Source organism: Zonotrichia albicollis, chromosome 6 (assembly GCF_047830755.1).
Source record: "Zonotrichia albicollis isolate bZonAlb1 chromosome 6, bZonAlb1.hap1, whole genome shotgun sequence".
NCBI classification, from domain to species: domain Eukaryota; kingdom Metazoa; phylum Chordata; class Aves; order Passeriformes; family Passerellidae; genus Zonotrichia; species Zonotrichia albicollis.
The window spans coordinates 28188328-28214117 of record NC_133824.1 but is presented as its reverse complement, the minus strand read 5'-3'; the positions used below and the strand labels follow the sequence as shown (position 1 = coordinate 28214117).

The window sequence follows — 25790 nt, the reverse complement described above, 5'->3', positions numbered from 1 at the left end:
TTAATTGGCAGATGGTCAAGAGGATGTTTATAGTAATAGAGGATGTTTATTAACCAGCTTTCATAGGTTAGAGAAGCTGGTGCCTTAATAAAAACATTTGACAATACTTTTTAGTGACCAGAGTACTCAGAATGAAATGCATTCAAATAATTCTATTTTTAAAATACTTCAGAAATACTGATCCTGAACTCACATGTGCAAAGCTGCTTTCTTATACTATAGCTCTGTGGGTCTAAATCCTCAAAATACAACCTTCCTTCAATCTCTGTCATATTTAAACATTCCTTTAATTCACAGCAAGTTCCAACAGCTCTTATAGAGTAAACAGTTTCCAGCAACTCACAGGTTTGAGAAGGATACACTTAATTCCTGGTTGTCCTCAGACTACAATTTTGATGAAACATCATCTTCTTTTCACCAAACTTTAACTGTGTCTTTCACTTATTAACCAGGTCACAAGTCAGATTTGCACAAAATTTACCCAGCTAACCACCGAAACACAAAAGCTATGTTAGCATACTGGATTTGCATGGATTACAGAAGACATTGTTCAACCTTACAAGCTAGGACTAATCCACACTCTGTGTGCAACTTCCTTACTGGAGTCTTCAAACATTTCTCCTAATTACCTTTTTGTGAAACAAAAATGTCCCCCCTTCAGAGACATAAATGAGGTAGGCAAACTGAAGGGCAGAGCCACTCACTGGGCACCTGTGGTGCCCTCAGGGCCTCCCCAAGGCAGCCAACCCACAGCAAAGCACCACACTCCTCCTGGAAGAAGCAGGAGCTGCAGAGGGCAGGAGTCTCGGCTTTTTCCACTCTCTCAGGCCTTTCATGCTCTGTCATCAATTGGCAGCTGATGACCTGGTGAACCAGATCAGGAGAGCCAGCTCAACTGGAACCCAGCACATCATCTCTGGCAGGTCAGCTCTGACACAAAGAGCAATTCCCACTCAAGTCTGCTGAACGCCTCTCAGAATTCCCAGACGAACTTGGGAAACCGCAAGGGATTACAAGACCTCCGCTTTCTGAGTAAATTCAGACTCTATTAAAATCAGCCATGGAGCTACAATATTAAATATCTACATTTCTGTATGTCTTTTTCCAAAGCTTCTCATCCTCTTGAGCATCTTTACTGTCTCATGCCCAGTGCCACCAAAGTGAATCTGGTTTTCAAATACACCACCAGGGCCTAATTGAGCACATCCAACCAAATCAATAAAAATGCATCTCACACAGAACAAGAGGACTGTGATCCACATCACTCAGTAAATACAGACACTGCTAGTTCAGAATTCAGGAAGGGGGTGGTAGGACTGGTTATAAGGGTAAATAAGCACTTCTCCGATTTAAGACAGTGCAAATGATTCTCTCCATCCCCCATACCTCTTCTTTTAGTCACTAGATCCAGGAACTGTAATACATGAACTACGACTTAGTATGCACAAACCTGACCATTCACAAAATGACTCACAAAACTATCTACTGAAGACTTTTGCCTTTAAAAGACATTTAACTGCATTTTAGCTCCTAAAACTACACAAATACTAATAAAATTTTTTGTACATTTTTATAACAACTGTATTAATATATATCTAAAAGGAAGCTTCCAAATAACTCCTAAGCTTAGTATTACTTCTAAAATAAAAATAACATCTATAGAAAGCTACCAAATAATGGTAGGGGTGCAGTGTTTAGAAACTCTCAAAAACTGGACTATAAGTATAGTTGTCACACATATACATCACACTAATTGCAGACACCTAACACATTTTGCTCTAGGGAAAAAATTCATGTTTTCAAAACTTGGGAAATCAAAAGCTTATTAAGGATTTTTAATTGTCTGTGACCTAGACAAGCTAACTGGTATACTGCTCACTGGGTATCATTCTTTCTGATTGAAATACCAGTAATTTCCCTGTAGACCAAAGCAGATCTTATCAAATGACTACTATGCCCTGAAGAGGTCATAAATTAGTAACAGTACGCAGTGACTTGATACTGTATAGGGGAAGAAGGAAGGTGGAAAAAGAATACACATTATATCAATGAATTGAAACTCACTCCTGAACACTATGCCGTCACCAGTTCCACCACCTGGTGAAAGGACAGGTGAAACAGGCAAATGACTTGCAGGCTCCCCCAGGAAGACACACAGCCCTTCAAGGAAAGTTTCCATGCAAGTCACATCATGGCAACCCCCAAGCACATGGAAGATATGGTTAGTTCTGAAATTGGCAACAGCAAGTTACAGCTTTTAAAGATTGACTTGGTTTTATGAAGGGAACCAAATATCTGTACATTTTAAGCCTTGTAAAATAAAGAATTGAGAGCACAGCTGAAACAGCTATACAGATACAGGAGGCCACCTTGGCAGCAGATGTACTATATCAGAGATACAGAAATCTGAAATAAATTCCATGGATCAAAATACATACTCCTGCATTATGTTACTCCAATGTTAAGGTGTTCACAGCATCTTATTCCAGCACAAGTGGCCAGGACAGAGGACTGGATTCCCGGAAACAAACAGGGATTGTACATCATTCAGACTGAGGGGACACTTTGGGGCACACTAATACAAGAATGACTTGAAAAAAGAGAACTATTCAAGAAACTCTAAGAAACAGGGCATTAAAAGATGTACAAAATGTCACCACTGGATAGAAGCAACAAATCCAGAGTAATCAAGAAAAAAAAAACAGGTTTCTTTTAGGTGCAAAGGCTATAAGCACATACAAAATAAACTGATTCCCAAATTCTTGCGGTGTTCCTATTTCATTCCTTCTGCTTTTAACCTTTTCCCAAATGTTTCATATTTCATGTTTCTCAGCTGTGGTCTCGGTCCTTGCTGGAGGTGAAGCATTCAGTACAACTTCCAGGAAGAACGTTATCTAACTTCACTGTTCTGGAACAGTGATGTTTACATTTGTAAACCCACATATAAAAATATTTATACACAAGATGCTGACAAGTCAGTCCAGAAATAGTGGATTATTTCCACTTCAGGTTCTGTAGACATTTTATTCACAGCTCTCATTTGTGCCCATGGCTATTCCACACGGCCATTGCTGCACAAATCAATTCACACCAACTAAACTACAGGTTGGTCCACTACTAGGTTACCACTGAAAAAGCCAGGTTTCTTCCTACATTATTTTATTTCTGAGATGTAAAGAAATTATTTATAAATAAAAGGGATTTTCTCCAATTCCCCTCCCCCCCATTTTTTTTCATATAGCCAAATTTTCATTATACTGATTTAAATCCATGCTCACAACTAGTTTTATCAATTTCTTCAAATGTAAATAAAACACACAATGCATCTTCCTTTTTACCTACCAAATAAAATAAAAACATTCAGAAAGTAACTGATTTCTGAAGGGCATTGTAGGACACTGCTGCAGCTCATTTAGAGTTTCCTTTTGGGAAGGCAAAGAAAGGAAATAATAATTTGAATTCTCAGGCAATCCAACCAGTTTGACTCAAATATAGACAGTAATGCCTGCATTAATGCACATGTAGGGAGAAAGGCTAAATATTAGCAAAAAGTTAAATCCCACAAAATTATTTTGTTATCAGTATGACTGTTATTTTCATATTTAATCAGAAATGTAGAAATCATATTAATTCAAAATACAACTTTCTGCCATGCAGAAAAAAACAATAATATTCCTAATCCCAAACTCCAAACAAAAAGGCATTAGAGGAGCTGGTGATCTTGGCCTTTCCTCCCACAAGCTAAGCAGAAAAATTCTAAAACTACAACAAAATGCTAAATCATAATAGTAAACACTGGATTTAGTGGACTTTGCAAGCAACCATAGCTTGATGTCAGATCTCAAAAGCCTACAGGAAATTAATATAAAACATATGAATACATGAATACCCATATGAGTTGAGTAAAGAAAGAAACAAAATTATTATTTCTAATTAAGCAGAGATAATTGGACACTCTGGTAAACAGTGGTAGTTAAGAAGTAAACTTACAATCAACTTAACATGGAATTCTACTTATGTTAACTAATCAAAGTAAACTAGGCATGTCACCCTCCCTGGTTTTAGACATCTGTAGGAAGGCAAGGTGTGCATTTACCAAAATTACTTGTAGTTGTATAAGATATCCACTGATATCCACCCCTCTGGAGCTTCCCACCTACCATGCTGATATTCCACTATCCACCAAGCCACTGAAGTGAATATTGCCATGTAAGCCAAGCAGGAGTATCTTAAACATAAGAAAGAGAAAAGGAGGGCAAAAAACAATTCTGCAAACCAAGCTCAAGGAAGAAAATCTTATCTGGTCTCAGGGGGGCTGCTGGAGTTTAAAGATCAAATATTTTGGTACACTGCAATGTTTCCATAAACACTTGTTTTCTTTGAAACAAGTGTCTGACCTTTCTTTGCCTCCAACTCACAACCTGCTACATGCTGTCACCTTAAGAGGTACTCTGAGCTCAGAGAGAAGAGAACAAGACTGGAAAAAGCAGGTTCAGCTGGAGCAAGCTGAGAAACAGAGAGAGACAGCTACTTGCTATGTAATGCTGAACAAAATCACAGGTAAGTTCTCCTGCTTATAACAAAGTGCTCATAAAGGGCATACCCCAAGAAACAATAACTACTTTATAAAAAGACCTTTATAAAAGGTAGTATTTCCATGTCTTGTGAGAAAAGGATTTGCACTATGAAAAGCTTTGTACACTGAACCTCTGACAGAGGCAAAAAACAACAAGAGTTGCATACCAATCACATCTGAACATAAATTAAAGGTTCTTGTAGGGTTTTGGCTTTTGTGGCTGGCAGAACTGGTCACTCAGCTTATGCAAGTTTAAAATGAAATAAGAGCCTCAGGTACAGATAACCTCATAACCTCCCTGCTTGGCAACAAGGTAAGCCAGTGCCACTAGAGGCTTGCCATTGTTCTTCACAGTCTCAATAATGTCTCAAAAGCTGAACAGAACAAGGTGCTAACAGTTCTCAAGCTGGCTTCTTCCAACAGAACATATTCAGGTCATTTTTTAATGCTGAAACTTGAGGTAACAACACTACTACTACTTTGAAACATAACACAACGAAAATTCAAAAAAGAGTACCCCCCCCAAAATGCTTGAGTAATTTTACTTACAGGAATACTCTTGCTGAAGTTAACTGGACTGTTCAGATTAAGAACCCTCATGATGCTGCAACTGGGAACTAACTATGCTCACAGCAGGTAAATCTTAGTGAAAAAAAGTACTTCCAGTAACTTCTTCATAATCTAAAAACAAGTCAGCTGGGGAGAAAGAAAAGAAAACCATCCAAAATGGAATGCATCTTTGCAGTATCCCATCTGCTCATCCATTAGTCTTGCAAAAGTTAACTCATTCATTATTAGCAAATTTTAAAAGATGACCACAAAATTATCTGGAGACTGGACATGTAAGTATGCACTGTGTAAAACACATCCTAACCCCCTCACAAAAAATACCTGTAAATCAATAGACACTAGGCAACTATATATATATCCAACTTGAGAAAACCCTCATCAAGTTTTATTTTGCAAACCTGGCCATGGATGTTGTCTGGAGCAGACCTTTAACACATTCACTCATTCCTAATACACTGGTTGTTTCTGGCTTGTAATTCTAGTTAAGCTTTGCTGCTGACTCTTTAGGTAAAATAAAAATTTCTGCTAAACGACAAACCTGGACATGTTTTTAAAACAGATTAATTCTCTTTCCTGTTTGGCCAAATGAAAGCATCTTTGCTTTTGGTCAGCCCTAAATAATTATAATATTATCAAATATTAGCAATTTGGGATGACTTCCAGGTACTCTACTGGAGAAATACTACTTGAGGAAAAAACGCTGCCATTTTACAGCAAGAAATCAATCAAATAATTTAGCAATATGAGTTCTTCTTCTTTTCTCCACCTTTACTTCCATTGTACTAACACAATGATGTTTAGTCACACCAGAAGAAGTGGTATCAGAGACAATGCCCAAATCATATTTGCAAAACAAAGAAAGTCACATTCACAAAACTATTTCAGGTAAACAATGCATCAACAGGTGTGCAAGGAATAAAAGCAAGGCATTTAACTGCAATTGCACTGCAATATTCTTTCTGCATTACCAGCATGATGGAATACATAATCACCCATTCCCTCAGTACTAATGAGCTCTGTAAAATACATTGAAAAATATTCTCAGGATGTCCCAAGTCCATAGGCAGGCAGAGATTGCACAAGTCATCAAGAGAAATCTATGTTCTGTGGTACAATTCAGAACCGTGGCTCTACTGGAAAACATTATCCGTAGGAAGACACTTTGAGCATAAAACTTACCTTTTCAATTTTTTATGCTGTTTTGTTAAAGCTAGAGCAAGAACACAAAGTCTCTTTTAACTTGAAGGTGTATTTTCAAAATAATCTGCTTTCAATTTTTTCAAATGAGAACTGCAATACACTGATTTCAGCATTGGTGGAAAACCCAATCCTGATTCAAAAAGTCCCATATCTCAGGCACATTGTTTTGTTTTCCCCTTACAAGTATGAGACTTTGGCAAAAAAATACTACTAATTAATTAAATTGGAAATGAAAAATTTACATTGAAGTCCAGGGAAAACATCACCTCACCATGTCTAAAAACCTGCTTATGGTGGGTTTTTCATGAGAGGCTAAAACCTTCTAACTTGTTCTGCCAATAAAATGGAGCTCTTTTATAACTGTTAACCAACAAACAAAGGAACATCCCTTTGCCACCCACATCTCTCCTGACTGACCTTAGAAAACCGCTAGTTATACCAGTCCAAATGAGCACTGATCTTTTTTGTGTGAAAACAACTTTTGCATACCTCTCAAATGGGAAGATGAAACTTACCAATAAACAGCCCATTTCCAGTGATGCCAAACTGCTCCTGATCCCAGGCATACGTTCAGAGACAAGCACTGCTCTGCTGGTGTGGCTGCCACAGTCTCCCCAGGACAGCTGTTCGCTCTGGCTCACGGATGCAGAGCTGCACCTCTCCCTCTTCCCTCCTAGCTGGCAGCTACACCCAGCCCTGAATAAACAACATTCAGCTAAATGTCACCGTAGTTAATATTCTGAAATTTGGGCTTGCTGTTTTGTTTTGGGATATTTTATCCTGGTAATTGATTCCAGACTTTCCATTTGTAGAAGATAACTACAGTTTCCTTTTCAGTCCTGTGATCAAGGCAGCTAAGAGTACAAACAGATGAGCTGAGAGATAATTCTTCTCTTCTTAGATAAACTAATGAAACGCCACGAACAGAGTTACAAACCCCAGATACTCCCTCAGCATACACCCTGGGTGTGTCCATCAAATCAATCAGACCTGGCACTCCCTGTGGTTGCAGTTCAAATTCATGAGAAGAATTGTTGTGGTTGGACAGAAATGAAGAAACAGAGACTGCAATATTCATTTTTCTCACGTGACCCTTAGATTTTGTGGCAAGATGGAGATGTGGGATATGGTGCATGACTGCTCCTAATAATTGCACCAGAAGAAATTCCTTCCAGTACACTCCAAAAATGGAATGTGCAAGACATGGATCTAATATTGATCTCGTATTCTCAGATCTTGGTTTTCAAATAACCACTATTTCAGTGAACTCACACCCCATCCACTTAGCATGGAACCTATTTAGTAAGTTTTAGAGTAAACAGCTGAGTCACTGAAATAATTGCATTCCTTGAGATATTGTGCATTCCAAACTCCCTTCCTGTCCATGAGAAAAAAGCAAACAAGTCAAAAAGATGAATAAATATAACTCGGACCAAAAATAAACCCAGGCCTAAGTATTAAGTGCCTATATTTGACTCTCCTCTTAAAAAAGGACATCTCACAGAATAGAGATATAAATACATATTAAAAAATAAATGCTGTGGTCCTTCTAACAGCCTTTACATCAAAATATTTAAGTCACTATATATATATATATGAATTCTAGTGATCAAACTACAAAATACAGGTAATGGAAATAAGCAAATAGATTTGAATCGCGATAACCCAAAAAGCAGACAAGGTAATGCTAAACAGTTTGAAACCTTCAACTTCATATTCTTCCCATGCAATCATACTGTGGAAGCTTTTGGCTCCTGTATCACTCATGTTTTTGCCCCCAGTTCTCAGAAAACATGTTTTTCTTCACTTAGGAGTAACCTGTGTGTGACCTTATTTTGCTCACAGCCACAACCCCATGACCATTCTCCTGTACCATGGTAGATTTCCTCCTCCTGTGGGCATTTATGCATCCCTATGAAGAAGCCTTAGAGAGCATCAAGCAAACTTACTCCTGGCTATGCTATTGCATTGTTTACCCCTGTGACAATTAGTAAGAGAGAACACACACCTTGAGAAAAAAATGCACATGTAGACTGCAGAGGAAACAATAACAGCATTCACTGAAAAGAATGACAAAATGCTTAGAAAATACAGAACTCTTTTAGAAAAGGATCTACAATCAGCTACTCTGAGGTATAAAGACAAGCTGGGTTTGGAGATACTAAAGAAAAGGGACAGAGTTTCTGTGGCTTGGTCTTGAAGACCTTAACACCATACAGCTTTAGTTGTTTGAACTGGATACTTCCCAAAACTGTCAGTAAACCACTAGGTAGCCCTCAGCACAGCTACAAATGTTTTAGCATTTAGCCCCCAAATAATTCATTTGCAGACAAAACACACAGCCCATCGATAATAAAAACAAACCAAAATATTTTGAAATGCAAGTGTACGAAGGCAAGTTTCCACCAGAGATGGGAATGCTGCAACAAGGGTATTACAGGGCAGCCCTCCACAGGAGACCTAACACTTTGATAGGCAATTGCTTTTATTGCACTTCAGAACAAGATTTCTGAACATATCCTAGAAAGAAATTTTGTCAAAATGGGAAATCCAACACAACATTTTTATTTTAAAGTCCATCTTAAAGAACTTCTTAAAGAAGAACTGACTGGAACCTTCCAGAATTCACACACATTTTCTTACTGAGAAGCAAAACTAAATTGCACATTTCTTTTTCCACAGTGTATCCAACACCAACACAAAGGCCTTCAAGAAGTCTTCACAGTAAGAAACTCATTCAAAAGAGGGGAGAATTGACAGTTTTGATAACTGCCACATTTGGAAAATTACAAAACCTGTCTTACAAGGGGGGGCATGGGGATAAAAACCAAACTGAGGACTATACTAAATTTCAGACATCCTGTGTTTATGAAAAACAGATAGTATCGAACAGATAGTCTTACCTCTTACATGATCAATTAACAGGTAAAGATTTAATTACCAGAAAAACTTCTTTAAATTCACCATCTACATCTCTGGCTTCCAAAAACACACAAATAGATGGGAATGCAGTGCCCAGTATTACAAGATTAACAAACCTATAAGATGTGGACTATAAAAACTTTTGCAATACCAAATTAAAGAGGTTTGCCACAGTCACTTTTAAGAGACCAGCTCTAAAATTGAGGTAAAGATATGATTAAAGCTTCTTGGTTATAGAAAAGTTCTTTCACCTTGTAATCAAGGCCTGAATCCAGGCTTGAACACCCATATCTGCTAACACAGGAGATCTGCTTTCTCTCATTACTTAAGTTTCAAAGCCCCACATGTTTCCTGGACTGCAATTTTTCCCCACAATATTATCTAATAACTCCCTAGAACTAGTAACATTAAATTCACTGCCAAATTAAATATTGTTCCTCAGCTCAACAACTTCCTTTCTCTTGGAATATCTCTTAGCTGTCACCATTGACACAGTCACTCTTACACAGCTCCACAACCTAGACAGTCTTCACTATTCTCTGCAGCAAAGCATACAAAGTCTTTACTATTCTCCTCTGCTGGAAGGGCCCAGTTTACACACAAGAATAGCACCCAACATGAAGAATCAGATGTGACTTTTAGCACTAGGCTAAGGCTAAGAATGGCATTGTGCAGGGGCCATCCTCAACCTGAGCATTATAAGAATCAAAGAACTGGATGCATTGCAAACAGCAGAGTGGTTCTACAATTTACTGTGAGTCCTTTTTTTCTCTTTTCTCCTTTTCTTCTCACCAACAGACACCCCCTGCTGGGTGGGAACATTCACCAGTCTAGTCATTCCTCAAGAAAGTACAACCCTAAGAAAGATGCCTGACCTACTAAAATTGGTCTCAAAAGAGCACTTTGCTGGGACACAAGAAGGAAGCCAATTACTGGGAGTTCACAGCTGGAATGCCATGGTTTTCCACATGCATAGTCTCCAACAGTGTTCAATATGTTCTGACCACCAACCCAGAACACAAACTTAGACACTTAATATTGCTCAAGGGCCCCTTTTGTTTTGTAAAGAGAAGCATACTACCACTAAATCAAGACAAACAGATTTTTTTCATTTCTTTATATAGTAGGCATTCCTGCCTTCCTGCAACTACTAAATTAATACTGGGAGCAACCATCCAAGGGGTAACACAGAATTAGGACAGTGACTCTTTCCAGATAAGTATGCTTAGATCAAAGTTGAGGGAACATTAAGTGAGTCATTAAGCATATGTTTTTGATATAAGCGGTCTTAATTTGACTGGCTGCTCCATCTCTGTTCATTACAAGAGAGACAAGCATCCATCCAGAAAAGTTTCTAGATGTGGTCGGACATTAAGTATCAAAGTAAAAGGGGAAAGAGTTTGGGCAACTGCAAATAAAATAAAACATAGCCTGCATTTTCATATATCGTAAGATGTATTAAATATTTTCATAACACATACGTTTTGATTTATTGAAAGAAAAGAGAATATGAGGTCACAAAGAATAAAATTAGTGTTTCAGGTCAAGTGGGAAGAGTGCTACAGCACAAGGAATGCTTAACCTTGATAAGTCATTCCAGAGGCTATCAAAAGTCAATTACTTAGTTCTCCATTGTGGATTTCCATCTGTGCACTGTTTTGTACACAAAAGGATCCGGTGTGACTTTCGTTCCCAGCACAAACCATCAACTTTGAAGTTCAGTCCCAGCTGCCTTTTCCACAACTCCAACAGATCCAAAGTTCTTCCAAACCTGAAGCCCAACAAGCAGTACCACAAGAGGTCCAGTGCTATTCCATTCCCACAGACCCCAAGAATCCAAAAGTCTTCATCACGCATACAGAACCAAAATGCCAAAATGAATACAGGGTAACAACTACAAGCTGCCTAGAGAGTCCACCCCTGGAAACAGTCAATACTTACCGGGAAAAAGTCCTGAACAACCCAGATTAACTTCATCATAGCACTTGACTAAACAACTATTACAGGGCCTTTCAAATCATTATCCTTTTAACATCTTTAACATCCTCAATTTCAAATGTCTACATGATGGAAATATATTTTCAACAAGTCAAATCTTTCTTTATAATAGCCAGAGCATGAGTAAACACACATGTAATTACACTTAATAACCCATTTGATTTTCTTCTATCAACACTTGGAAAAATACAAATTAGACCAAAACTGTCTTAAGTTTAATGCTACAATCATTAGTTCTAAGTTTTACTACATCAATGTTTCTTCCTAGCTTAAAGTTACTGCATTTACTAACAGCTACTTTCTTCATTAGACAACACCAGGATACATCCAAAAAGCAATAGTAGATACAACTTAATTAATATGAAGTGTTGATCAAGATATGAAGAAACAAAAAGAAAATCTAGACTTTTTACTTTCAGGCTCAAGTCATCTGATTCCTCTCATAACTAATTAGAAAAGCAACCACTCCTAATTAATTATCTGCACATTTAATGCATGGTAATTCTTCATTACCAATGAAGCACACATTCTGTAACATACAAAACAGAACCAGACCAAAACAATTCTAGAAATACGACTTCTGCAGTAAAGCTTTATGTCAAAAGGGTACCTTACTCCAGTGCCAAATCACAGTGCTATTTCATGATGCAACTTGAATAAAACTCTCTTTGACGTGTCACATTTATTATAACCATATACTTCAGCTCTAAGCCATACAAAATTGCATTCAAACTGCAAATTTGTAGGAATAGCCCATCCCACAAGATAAGGATGTTTTGACAGTATTTGCACTTTCCCTTAGATCAGATCAATGTTGTTGCTCTTAAACCTGAAATAAGACTTGCAGCTGAATGAGGCAGCTGACCAGGTTTTTTCCCTCCTACTCCTAGTATCAGGAAGAAAGTGTCTATTCCAACTTGTGTAAGTTTTCTCCAAACAATTAAAATCTCAGTAAAACTTTAGTGCTGCTAAAAAGGACCATGCACTGTTACACAAAAACTGTATTATTATATTGGATTTTGCACTTAATATCAAGGACAGAGAGGTTGGAACTAAATGATCTTTAAGGTTCCTTCCAACACAAACCATTCGATGATTCTGCTCATAAACCAAGAAGGACTTCACCTTTTAAACAATCATTGCATTAATAAAACCTGTACTAGCATAACTCATCTCCAGGCAGGCAGACACACACTTTATGGAAAAATCTCATTTAGGTTGCCTTTTCTCTTACTTCTGAAATATAGATACATATGTGTGTGTCATAATAAAGTGTGTGTATATATATATATACACACACATTCCAGAATAAAGAAAAAACTATATATCCTTCCCTCCCCTGAATCAAAGCTTTACTCATTGGAACAGGAAACAGCCAGAGAGGGCTGTGCCACTAGGTAGAAGTATTTTGCCTTCTAAACAGAAAGCAAAGCCATGTGAAATTTTGAAGAGTATCCATTCTGAGGATCCTAAGAGCACAACTATGGTGCTCTATATTTGTCCAAGCTGGAATAGAAGACCAGAAGAAAGACAGGACAGACATCATATAGATTTAGAAATAATTACAATTTCAGAAGTGCAAAGGTACATGGGAGATTCTGAAAACAGTCTGAAAAAGAAATGTTCCCCCATCTGTGATTCCCAGCACATTTAGCTTAGCTTCATAGAGCTACCTGTTGTGAAGACACACCAGAAATAAAATGTTCTACTAGGGGTCCTATATATCCAGAGAATGGTACAGCCATCCTAAACAAAACTCATAGCAAAGTGGATGCTTTTAGCCATCAGGAGCAGCACAGATTTTCCCCTTCTCTTTCACGCTTCAATTACTACCTCTGTCCCTTTCCATGGCATAGTCATTTATGACCTGAACATAGGGCATGTTTGTATTTGAAAGGTTCTTGTGCTAAAGGCTCACAAGAAAAATGTTTTGTATTATGTCTTAAAGTTTCAAATGACTTCTTCAATCACCAAATTAATACCACTGATTCACCTTTTAAAAACATATACCGTTATTTTCAAATCTCAAGTGAATTAGTAAAACCAAAGGCTCTCTTATTTCACAAAGCTAATTTTACTATATAAATCCTTGTTCCCATGGGTATATGAGTGAAATACATTAAGTGGCCATTCCACTTGGCATTTCTACCTTCACCTTGACTATTAAAGCACAGAACAGAAAGAGCAAAGATAGCATGTTACTTGAGAAGAATCTTTTTATGAGGCTTTTGGTTCAATGAAGGATTTCCTTCATGCATTCTATTTCTAAAAATCCACAAAAGGGGGCTGAAGAGCCAGTCAATTTTATTTCTTTCAGGTGTCAGCTAAAATGAGGGGCAAGATTTGCTTTCAGCTTTGCACAGCTTAGCTTGCAGGTCCAGCCCCAAGAGAGGCTTGGCTATTACTCAAATTCACCCATCAGCAATGAGGTGCCCAACTACCCCTCAATGTGTCAATGAAATACAAGACACGCATTATGCAGTCACACTGGCAAACACCAGGAGAAGGACGTGTGTATGAATAAATACAGCACATCACGATTCTCTCTTCTGGTGAGCTACAAATTCTCGTGCAACAAGTTACACCACCTGACTGTCAAAATGCAGTCTGTCTTCAGCCAGTCAGGTGGTAAATTAATGCTTTGACACCACATACCATACAGATTTCTGCAAGGTGTACAAGGGTTATGTCTGAAGAGTCACAGAGCAATGTGAGTAATGTGAACACCATGCTCAGGAACAATAGTTACATGAAATACAGACTGCAGCATAAAAGTATTCGGGGGTTTTTTTGTAAAACACAGTACTTAGATTTGTGGAATAAGAGTATCCAAACACTTCTCAAAGGACATGAAAATTCCCTATGATTGTGATTCTCAAGCACACACAGTAAGAATTAAATACTATTAAATGCTCCTAATTACCACAGTGCATAGCAAATTAAATAAAAATAGGAGCTACTTCGTACTAGGTGCAACAAATACAAAGCCAGTTCCTGAGATAATTACCTGAACTACTTGTTAGACAGCAAGCATTAGGCAATTAATATTGAAACTGTGCTGTCTCTGCCAGAAGCAAAGATGCCATATAGTTAAGGATGTAAAAGTGCATCTTCTATTGTGCAATCCCTGTTTGGATTGCTTGTTTCTATCTGATCTGCACAAATTCTATAAAGTCATTTAATTATGCAGTACATAAATCTCCATGTTTCAGTTGGCCTAATGTCTTGCAGTCAGAACCCAGGAATTCATCGTCTCCCTAGTAACACACACCTGATCCTGCAAAGACTCAGGCACAGCAACACAGGCAGGCAAAAGCAATTTCTGGAAGCAACTTTAAAAATACCTCACCTACTAGCAGAGGAAATCTGCTCCCAATGACTGAATTCACAGCCTCAGGCTTCTAAGCCCCCTCCAATCCAACCATGTTCAGAAGTGCTTTTTACCAATCTTGAGCCAAATACCACAGGCATCCTTGCCTGGCAATGTAAAAACCAACCTATGCAATGACACCAGGAGCAGTGTTAGCAAGGAGGTTACCCAGGGCTAACTCAGGGTATCCCTGAGAGCTGCCTCAGCACACTGACCCGGTGGGCCTCAAGCAGCAGTGCCCGAAAGGACCATGCTGCAGGACAGTGATATCCTCTGCCTTGGCTCTTAAGCATCATCGCAGCTCCAACTCACAGCCCCATTTCCACACCAGAAGCAGTCATTTACTTCGCTTCCCATACGAGGATGACTCCCGGATACATGCCAATAAATACTGCTGCTAACATTCAGACAGAACATTTGAGTCTTAAATGCCTCCAGACTTCATCCAACATTAACTGAGAACAGGGAGGGAGAGAGGCAACTCAGCCCAGGGCCACCATGAGCTCAAATGCCATACAACTCATTGTGCCACCTGAAGATTAATCCCTCCAAAGCTAATGCCCCCCCAAGGAAAGATGCATCAGGACTGCAACACATCCAACGGCCCTCAGAAGATATAAGGTTTGAAAAAGAACAGGAACAAAAAACACAGAAAAAATTCAGATGATTTCTGCTTTGTTGTTGGGAAGTCTCGCACTGGACTGGCACAGGCTCCTTGTAAACAAACTCCCTAGCAAAACAGATGTTGTTTAGGGTTTTTTTAAATATGGAAATATCTCACTTTTAATCAGTTACAACACATCTTCTAATCAAACCCTGTCCTAATACTCAATAATTGAGCTTTTTTTTTCAAGAAACAAGAGAGATTCTTTCATCATCCAGCCAATTAACAGAGCTGTGGCTTTTTCTTAGAAAGACAAAAAAAAATTAATTTCCTTCCCAACAACTGGCATGCAGTTTTTCAGCAAAACTCTCGCAATTCAAATCTATTATTCCAACTGAAGTGTGTGTGAATTTCCAAAAAGGGTCCAGCAGAGTCCCTGTGAAAGGCAAAATATTGATTATGACCACCATTTACAGTGTGAAAAAATAGCTGTCAGAAGAACACTTAATGAATTAGTTCTGCAAACACAAGAAACATACTATTTACAAATTCCAATACTCTGAGTATTTACAACCTCCTAAAATCATCCCAAGGGCCAAATTATTTTATAAGATTAATTAGTGAAAAATCCCAGTGAACCGATTTTTATACGTATGCAAGAGTTCTGAAACACATTTTCTTCCTTCTACCATAAGTAGCAGCTGACCTATTTATCTTTCAGGCTTTTTACTACATACTGGGACTGTTTACATACAAACTCTGACAGAATGGGAAAATTAATTTATAAGATATTTTAAAAAATTAAAATTCAGAAAAGACTATGTACTTTAACAGTTTAAGATAAGCATTAGAAAACAACATTTAAAAATAACTATATAAAACTTCCACGTTTTGAGCTTATCCTCATAAACACTGTTGGCTAATTCCATTTAACTAGAGAAAGACAGGTTACAGTTTGGGAGAATAACAGATTACCCTACACTTAAAAAAAAGTCACCCTTTAAACTTTCAAATATTTCATCTCTACAAAGACTTCCCCCTACCTGTTGCCATCTCACACACAGGCCCCTATGTAAAGCACAACTGCCTGCAAACAAGACGCACAAAAATCACACCCATCTGTCAGGCCAAGTGATAAGTGATATCCCAAGTGATAACTCAGGGATCTGGGGTTACCTTTATTTTTTTCAGTTGTTATGGTTAACAACTGTCTAAATATTGCTAGATCTTGCTAGTATATATGAATATATATCTAAAAATTATGCAGTAACTTTAAGGAAATGCCACCTACCTTCATGGTACAGGGCCCAGCAGAGTATTTTGCTTAACTGAGGTGCAGCAGTACAACCATTAGACTCTTTCACCAGTGATGATTTCTGCTGGGCAGAAAGGATTTGCCCTCAGTGATGATTTCTGCTGGTGAAGTTAAGCAAAATACTCTGCTGGGCCCTGTACCATGAAGGTAGGTGGCATTTCCTTAAAGTTACTGCATAATTTTTAGATATATATTCATATATACTAGCAAGATCTAGCAATATTTAGACAGTTGTTAACCATAACAACTGAAAAAAATAAAGGTAACCCCAGATCCCTGAGTTTTCAGGCACCTGTTGTGACAGAGCTGCAATTCCCTCCACTCAATGCTTCAGCACTCCTTTCCACCACCCTTTCTTGGAGAAGACATTTAAACAAACAAGCTGAATGAAATATCATCAGTTAAATACACACACCTGCCCCCAAACAGATGAAGTCAGATTAATTATAGCCACCTTACCCAACAGTTTGCTATTGCCAAAAGCCATAACTTGACAGACAACTTATTTCCTCCCCACCCCATCTCTTTGGGTTATCTTTGCACCAGTCCCAGCTGACCTACACAGAGTGAAGTCAGACACAGACTAATATCATGAGAAAGATGAGATAGGGGAGCAGTAGTCATGGCAGGGTTTCCTAACTCCCTCATCATGGAGTTTGACACACATAGGAAATAGATTAATGCTGGTTCCCAGGTATCACCTAACAAGTAAACCTGTCAGACTCCAAAAAGGCACATAACACACAGGAAAAGGGAACCAACATATGAAATGCTTACACATGCAGGGTGCAAAAAAAAATTACCAACAAGCAATGGTTTTCAAAGCAGAAAGGTAAAACTGTACAAGCCCAACTTTCAGACTTGGGTTTTTTTTTTAAAGTCATCCTTAAAAAGAGAAAATTTGAGTTATTTTCAGGGGTCATAAACACAATGTTATCCACACTCTGAGTCTCAGGCTTCTGTTCTGATAGGAGCTTCAGGTGACTAGCTTGGAGTTTAATAAAAAGAGACATGCATTTTAAAGAAGAATAAATAATGACTTTTCATTTCAAAACATGGCAAAAGATTACTAGACCAAGTAAAAAGAAGCAACATTTTCCAAATGGGTGCCAAGAAAGTTTTTTTACCAGTGAAGAGGAAGGCTGAAATACTAAAATTATATCAATACTAACCATATTGCTCATGATAATCCAATCTTTCCCTGTTAACATGTAACAAATATTTCTTTTTTTTTTGAAAGCCCATCTGGCAGACTTTGGTAGACATGAATTTTGGCCTATTAAACAACTCAAGTTTACAAGGAAGCACATCTCTCAGCATACACAATTCCATTTAAAATCTGATGATTTCTCATCATTACACAAGAATTGTTAAACCATCTGTTACATCTCATTGCTTTTGTTCCCTGGCCATATAGCATTGACCATCACTGCCCAAACTGCTGTTTTATGGTCTTTTATCAAGCAGCTAAAACACAGTTCTTTTCTGCTACCCTTTTATCAAATATATTGGTTATGCTGAACTTCATGAAAGGGGAAAAGTACAAATATTCCAAAACAGATTTTACTGTTGAGTTGCTAAGACCACGAATAATTCTCATATGATATTGTATTTTCTGACCTTTGTCTTACTTCTGCCTAACCTGGACTTGCCCATCCAAAAATAACTGCAATTCATTTGTTGCAAGTGTGATACACAATCCCTTTGGTATGCAAGCATCAGTCAGACTTAAGCAATATTGAATATGTTAGTTGACAAAACTCAGCACTCTATCTCTGTTGGCTAACTAAACCAAGCTTATATGAATTTTTCCTTTGTTTGCTTCCCAGAACATGAAAAAAAAACATGGAGTAAGAAAACCAAGAACTACAATGGAAACGAACAGGCTGCTAAAATATTTTAATTTCACATAATTTATACCTGTTACAGTTTAAACACTACCAAGTGTCAGGAAAAAGGCAAAAAGCTACTCCAATGAAACTAAGTGGCTAAATTCCAACTGTCTCTTGGCCACCAGTCTCTGACCTCTGGCACTAACTGTGCAGCAACTGAAAACATAAGTTGGTAATTGACGGTGGCCTCTGTATTAAACAATTCCAACATAATCAGCCAGATCTTTCTTCAAGAATTAACAGACCTTTTGTTTTCTGTAATTATTGTACATATTGTCCTGCCACTAAACAAGATTTTCTTACTATAGCAAGCAATATACTTTCACAGCAAAGCCATTTCTGCATTTCAATTCCAGCAGGAATAGACTGTGCCCATCACAATGAATGTATTAATCATTTCAAGAGAAATTAGTCCTATGTCCTACTGCAGCACAGAATAAATTTTAAATGCACCAAAAGGTAAATCTACTCTTGAATTCCACTGCCAACTGAAAGAAATACACCCTCCTCACCCTTTACCCAGGCAGGCAATAACACAGAAGAAAAAGTAGGTCTTGGCATTCCATTACTAATATAATGGACAGGTTTTAAGGAAGGTTTGAAGTTCATTAAAGAGAAAAAATAACCCTGTTGTTGCTGTTGCCCTTTTGTCACAACCTGAAAGGCAGACATTCCAAACAAAGCTTGCTTTACAACAGTCCAAGCCATACCTTTACAGTCTTGTTTACCTCTGCTTTTCTCATACTCTCCTTTTTGTTGAAATTTCCATTTAATTTTTTGCAGTTATTTGAAAAATCTTGTTTCATCATTTTTTTCCCCTTGGTAAGGGAAATGTTCACATTCTCAGTATTGTGCACATTACATGTATTGCAACTTACATATTCCAAGTAAGCACGAAGGTGTCTTTAATACTATAAATGCCTTCAAAAATATCTCCTTATAGATAAAATATGGAGTCTTTGGGGAAAAAAACCATAATGGTATCAGTTCCAGCTAAATGTTGTCCCTTTAATGCTAAATTATTTTTTAACAATTAAGTGCTCTGAAGAAAGAGTAAAACAAATGCCAATGAAGCATTTTCATAGACATCAGGCTAACCCTCTAATTTAGATTTTTCTTAACTAAATCACATCACCAAAATACAATCTGTAACTGCCTACTGGCCTCTACTTCACCTGAAATTCATTTTTAGATGACAGGATTTCAACCTTTACCCAAACACCCTTTGAGAAAGTCTGTGAACCTGTGTCACTGTGCAGCTGAACATGTTATAACCAAACTGAAATGCATTTCACTCAGACAATCCTAACGTGCTAAGGAAGAAGCTGAAGGGATTGGTTTTGGGGGGCTTTCTTTTTTCCAACAGATTCATATACTTGTTGCTTCATTTCTTCAGTATATATCAGTATGTACTAATAACACCTCTGAGGAGTAAAGCCTTGTTTTTCTCACAAGTTTCCAACACAATTGTGTTCCCATAGAAGTGATGGTTCTCCATAACTATTTTTCATTATATTCCAGCATTAGTATTGATAAAAACTGCAAGCATCAGACTTCAGGCTTTTTAGCCACCTACATTCAGCTGATGAACTACAAGTTTCTCTGACAACTTTTGCCAAGATAAGGACTCCATGGTCAGAGAACTTTGGCAGAGAAGTTCCTAACTTCCCCCACAGGCTTATGCTTCCAGCATGTTATCCGCACCTACTGAATTCCCCCTGCTTTTTTGTTTGTTTTTTTAATACAAACAGTTAGAAACCAGAGTTCTGGAAGAATTTCACCTACTGCCCTTATTTGGGACAGCACATTTAAATCAACTGCACTACCCTGTAGGATGCCCTGGATAGTGGACCAGTCATTTCCAGGACTGTTGCTTTCCTCTGGCCACCTCCTGGAGCCCAGTGTCCTTGGTCCTACCAAGCAAGTCTTTCCACCACACCTCCAACAAACTGCCATCCAAATTCCACATCTGTCATCCACAGCTGCCAAAACACTTCCTCAGATTAACCACTCAGAAATTACTTTTCTGTTGCAAAAAGAGCTGGGTGCATGTTAAATGCAAAAGCAATTAAAAGAACCTGCAGCCAAGAGGTTACTGGGATGATATGTAGGTCAAAAAAAAAAAACGGGAGGAAGGAGGATGTGTAGACGTCTACAGTTAAAAACACCTCAGTTTTAGACTCAGAAGAGCAGAGTATTGCTCTACAGTGTTATGAACTTAGGTAAACCAACACTGAAAACCTGCAATTTCACCACTTACTGGTGTCTTTAAAAAAAGGAAGGGAGGGAGGAGTAAAAAAGCTGTAATTTTTCATGGATTGAGATGACAGACACTGACTGCAAACTTGGTAAAAACAAAATATAGAAAAAACAGGGGATTTTTTTACCAATATAACTAGCCCAAACTACCTACCTTAGACTTCTTCCTCCTGTTTTAAAAAGAGACCCGTTTCTCTAATGTTTTGTTATTGATCTGGAAGAGGTAATGACTAAGGGGAGATGTAAAGACAGCATATGAAAAAGGTTGGCAATGTAGTTCTTGAAGCACTGTAAAAACTTAAGGCTGTGTTCTTTCTCCTCCTACCCTCAATTATTCTGTGTGATATAATCATGTTGCATACAGTTATTAATCAAAAGTTTCTCAAAGCTTTTCACAAACATCTAGTTAGACCTAATAAAAGAAACAGTAATTTCCATCTTTCCAAGCAAGACTTACAGACAGGGACCTGATCTAAGACAATGCCATGTCTCAACCAGAACCTGTGCATCTACACTGTCATCACTGCTGTCCAGGCCAGGACCCACCTGGGTGTCCTTTTTGGTCTGCCTCTGACAGCTCTCAAAACACTTACTGTATACATTGAAACACACACTTTAAAACTATTTACCAGACCAATCTAACTGCAGAAAGACTGTTGTTCAAATGAGCTGGAGGGTTTCCTTTGTATTACAAGCAAAGCATATTACACAAAGCATTCTAATTACATTTAACAACAGTGCTGCTAAAACAAGCTCTTCACCCCAGGAACAAACATTAAGCTGTGCAGAAACTAAACATGCCACAAAGCACAGGAGTTTCATTTGAAGAGAAAATTAAGATTTCAGCCCTTCCTTTCCTTAAAAGCACACACAGTGAAAATATACCTGTATAACAAACAAAAACACAAACTCCATTTCAGCAATAGTCTGACTAATATTTGAGACCTTTAAATGTCACTTCTGACAATTGTATGAACTATTCTAATCAATTAACACTACATAAAATTAGATAACTAGCAACATCAAATCCATCTCCTGGCATGGGAAACCAGTAGGAGACAAAAGACATATTTTGAAAACAAGGCACTTTGCTTTCTTCCTTAGACATGCTGTTGTCAGATCTGCATATAACAAAGTGACCTTGGTTGCCACCTTGGGTGCTAAAGAGCAGGCTTTGGAAACAGAACCTGGTTAGGGCTGAAAAGGAGAAATGAAAACAACTAACCAAACCTCACTGTGCAAATCCAAGTCCCAGACAAACTTCTTTGTACACAGCCAGTGTAGCTGGGGATACTAAGATCCCAAAGCACTTGCTTTCAGGCAAGGATTTGCCCTCAGTAAGCTCAGTCTCACTTGTAAGGGCAGGCTGGGACAAGAGCCAAAGCAGCCTCAGACAGCACTCACACAATCCCTGCAGCTGATATGGGGAATATGGGAGGGGGAACTGTTGGGTGGCAGGATAAGCACAGGCCCTTGTTCAAATGTGCCTTTGGTCTGCCTCAATGCAATGTTTTATGACAATTTGGGAAGTCATGCTGCCTTGGAATGAACCAACAGGTGTAGACATCTCTCTCACCTATAAAATGAAGAATTGTAGGGTAATGCTAATGAAAGTATCCAACCAACACTTTGAACCACTCACCATCCTTCCACCTTCATAAAGCTTGCTGAAGACAGGTAGAAAGTAGTCTCTAATAAGGCTTTTTATAGACAAACTCCCCTTTTCACTGTTCTATCATGTTTTATAATTTTAAAAAAAAATCCACAAGCCCAAAAGTGATTTACCAGATATTAAACATGAAATTAAGAGGCAATGCTGTTTTCTTTACGCTGAGCTGACAAAGAAGGTGAACAAACAAGTAAAATTTTAAAAACACAATAAAATTCAAACATTCTTTACACTGTATTCCAAGCTATTACTAAATAGTAGCTGAAGATGCAAGGAATACCTTTTATAATAATCAAAACGCAGTCACAACAGAAGCCATAAGAAACTCAAGGAAATAGGAAATCTTCATGGACATCTCAGAGCAAGCCTAAGCATCCAATCCTTATGTCACTCCTCACTGCTCCTCATCTACTCAGGGCAGAGTCTCACAGCACCTGTCGAAAATGCAAACACTCAATTACCAGTTAGGCACCACACAAAGGCAAACCTCCTGCCTCCGGTTCCAGAACAGGCAGTACCTTTGAGAGCAAGCAGTCTGTTAGGAATAATTTGGGGGGGAAGCTCCTGGCCTCCTTCCACACCAACACAGAGGCCAGATAACTCTGGATATAGCCCCTCTGTCCCACACCACCCAAAAGTCACTTTAGAGTCTTTAGCCCCACGACAAAAGAAAGCTCTGGATCTTTCAAAACTCAGAGACAAAACTGAATTCCTAATGCAAAACTGCATTCAACATCAATGACTGAGCACATTTCATTGCCTTTATTTTTAAAACTGGAGAAGAATAAATTATTTTCAATAATCCAGTTCTGAGTATCTGCATCATCTTCACTCATGAAACACTCAGGTCCATACTCTGGAAAACTGTCAGGGTTGTTTTTTTTTTTTTTTTTTTTTTTTAAGATATTCATTTAGAGATCACAATATTTCCATTTCAGTATTCCGTATCAACCACAAAATTTGATTATCTAAGGAGCTGGACAAACACTTTAGCAATTTACTTCAGAAGAAGTAATTTGATGTTTTTTAAATGAATATGAGTACTAAGGGAGACTAAGTCAAGTTCCACTTCATAATTACTCATTTCTATGAACATGTGTTGACATTTTTCTGCATATGGCCATTCTTTCTAAAGCAGAATTTGAAGCTAAATTTCACATAAATGACTTAAACTGTTTCCCAGCACTCGTGCTTTTTAGTCTTATCTCTACCAGACGTAAGACTGCAAGATTTCCTGATAACCACCCACTTAGAATGAAGGGATAGAGAAACCAACACAAATTCAGAGATATTCTGCTGTTGTTACTTTCCAAATGAGCATACTTAATTCCTAAACATCTCTACTGAACAGGAAAATAACTTTTTTTTTTTTAAAAGCACCAACAGGAAAGGAGGAAGATACACATTCAATGTTATACCACAACATTGTTACACCTCCCAGTCCCAGTCACACAGGGCCCCTACAAATTTGGGACTCCCCTCCAGAATACATACAAGCTGTTTAATCCTCATTACACCTTACTGCCCAGAGCTGATGCAGGCCCCTTCTCAACAAGCCTCCCACAAGCACTTCAGAAATATTGCTAACTGCACTTACTTCCAAGGTTCAGTGCAGCTCTCATTTAAAACCATTTGTAATAAGGAACAGTCCAATAACCCACTATCATCAAACCTCTTCATCATAAGATAAAGCATGAGACTATGAAACGTAATACCATTCACAAAATTGATGGGAAAGGATGGCAATCCACAAGCATAAACAACCACAGGACATCCTTTCCCTACGGAAGCCAAGGAACAAACAAGTTACACAACACATTTTACAGAGAGCAACAAAGAGAAGGCACAATACAATAAATCCTTCATGGAGTATAGGAACCAAAACAAAATAACAACCAGGAACATAAAGAAAAAAATTAATTAAAGATGCATAAAATGTTGTTTTGAAAGCAATTACAATTTTGATACTATCTTATGTTACTTTTACTTGAATACATCCCTTCAAAAATACACTGTAATCATAAAATAGGAGGGCTTTCGTGCAGATATACTGTATCTATCACTATTTTAAAATTAAGAAATTTTTTTTTACTTCCATTTCATAGGCCTTGTCAGCCAATGAAGTACTGCCTTAAAATTTTTCCTGTATCTGTATAAAAAAATTATACCAACTTAACTAAGTTCTCTGCTTTTTGGAAATAGTGACCAGATACAGAAAAGAAGTCGATGCAACAAAACTGAAAAAAATTGTTCCAACTGTTTCTATAAAGGAGAAAAACTAAGGAAGGCAGGCAGGCAAAGAGCTATTCAAAACTGGGAAGCTTTTCTAAAAATATTTAATAACACTAAAACTAATTAGGCTAAATTTTTATATATCTAAATTATTATATTAAGATGATATGCAAGATCATCTTGCAAGAGCAAGCTTCAACACCACCATTAGCAGTGAAATACTGAAATACAAAAATTTCACTACTCTGTTGGAACCACCCAACACTGCACTGATTGACAGAAGATGCATTCACAGCCACACAACCTCAATCCTCCCTTGTGTCCACACCAACTTAAATAACTTTGCTGCTCTGGCTGAGAAGCAAAAATAATCCATAAAGTCAAACCCAAAAAATCTGTGCAGTTCCATGAGCTTCTATAATTCACTGTCTATGCCCATCCATTAGTACTATCAAGAGAGGTAAGTAGAATGCTTCAGCAGAAACAAATAATGTAGCAGCAGTGCAATTTTAGCCCTGATTTACTTTAGGCTAAAATCAAAGCTACACAGGACACTCTCAAACTGCAGGCACTGTGGGAGTTGGCTTTTGAACAAGATACACCTTTAAAGAACATCCGGAATAAGTCAATTCTGTAACTTAACACAAAGATTAATTCTCATTTTCAATCCAGGTTTTCAGCTTAACTTTAGGACTCTTGACCAAATTTTAACTGAATTGCTTTTTTGCTCATGGTTCCAGAGGAATGCATTTCCACGAGGGAAAACACAGAATACTCTTGAGTTGGAAGGGACCACAAGGATCATTAAGTCCAGCTCCTGGCCCCACAGAGGACATCCCAAGAGACACACGCTGTGCCTGAGAGCACTGCCCAAATGCTGGCTGAACTTCCCTGGGCAGCCTGTTCCAGTGCCCAACCACCCTCTGGGTGAAGAACCTTTTCCTGATATCCAACCTAAACCCTCCCTGAAACAGCTTCAAGCCTTTCCTTCAGGTCCTGTCACTGGTGGTCACCACAGAGAAGAGATCAGTCTGCCCCTCCTCTTCCCCTCACAAAGAGAATCTGTTATTAGAAAACTGTAGTAGGAAACAGGGCATTTGCTGAAAACATGATATTCTCAGACATCTCAAATACCACTGCATTCACCAAAAAAAAAACTATTTTCCCTTCACTGTCTTTTCTG

The 25790-nt window shown here is 38.1% G+C and overlaps 1 protein-coding gene across 5 annotated transcripts in view; it reads right to left on the bottom strand.

Annotated features, from left to right (window-relative positions):
- The window catches only part of SIPA1L1 (signal induced proliferation associated 1 like 1), a 201066-nt gene that overhangs the window by 148285 nt on the left and 26991 nt on the right, over positions 1-25790 (bottom strand). For 2 of the 5 annotated variants that reach the window (XM_026793734.2, XM_026793741.2), the window contains exon 3: positions 22656-22809. The exons of the other annotated variants lie outside the window; for them this stretch is intronic. The gene's annotated coding sequence lies outside the window, so the exon portion shown is untranslated. The remainder of the gene's footprint in view (positions 1-22655; positions 22810-25790) is intronic. 5 annotated transcript variants of the gene reach the window in all.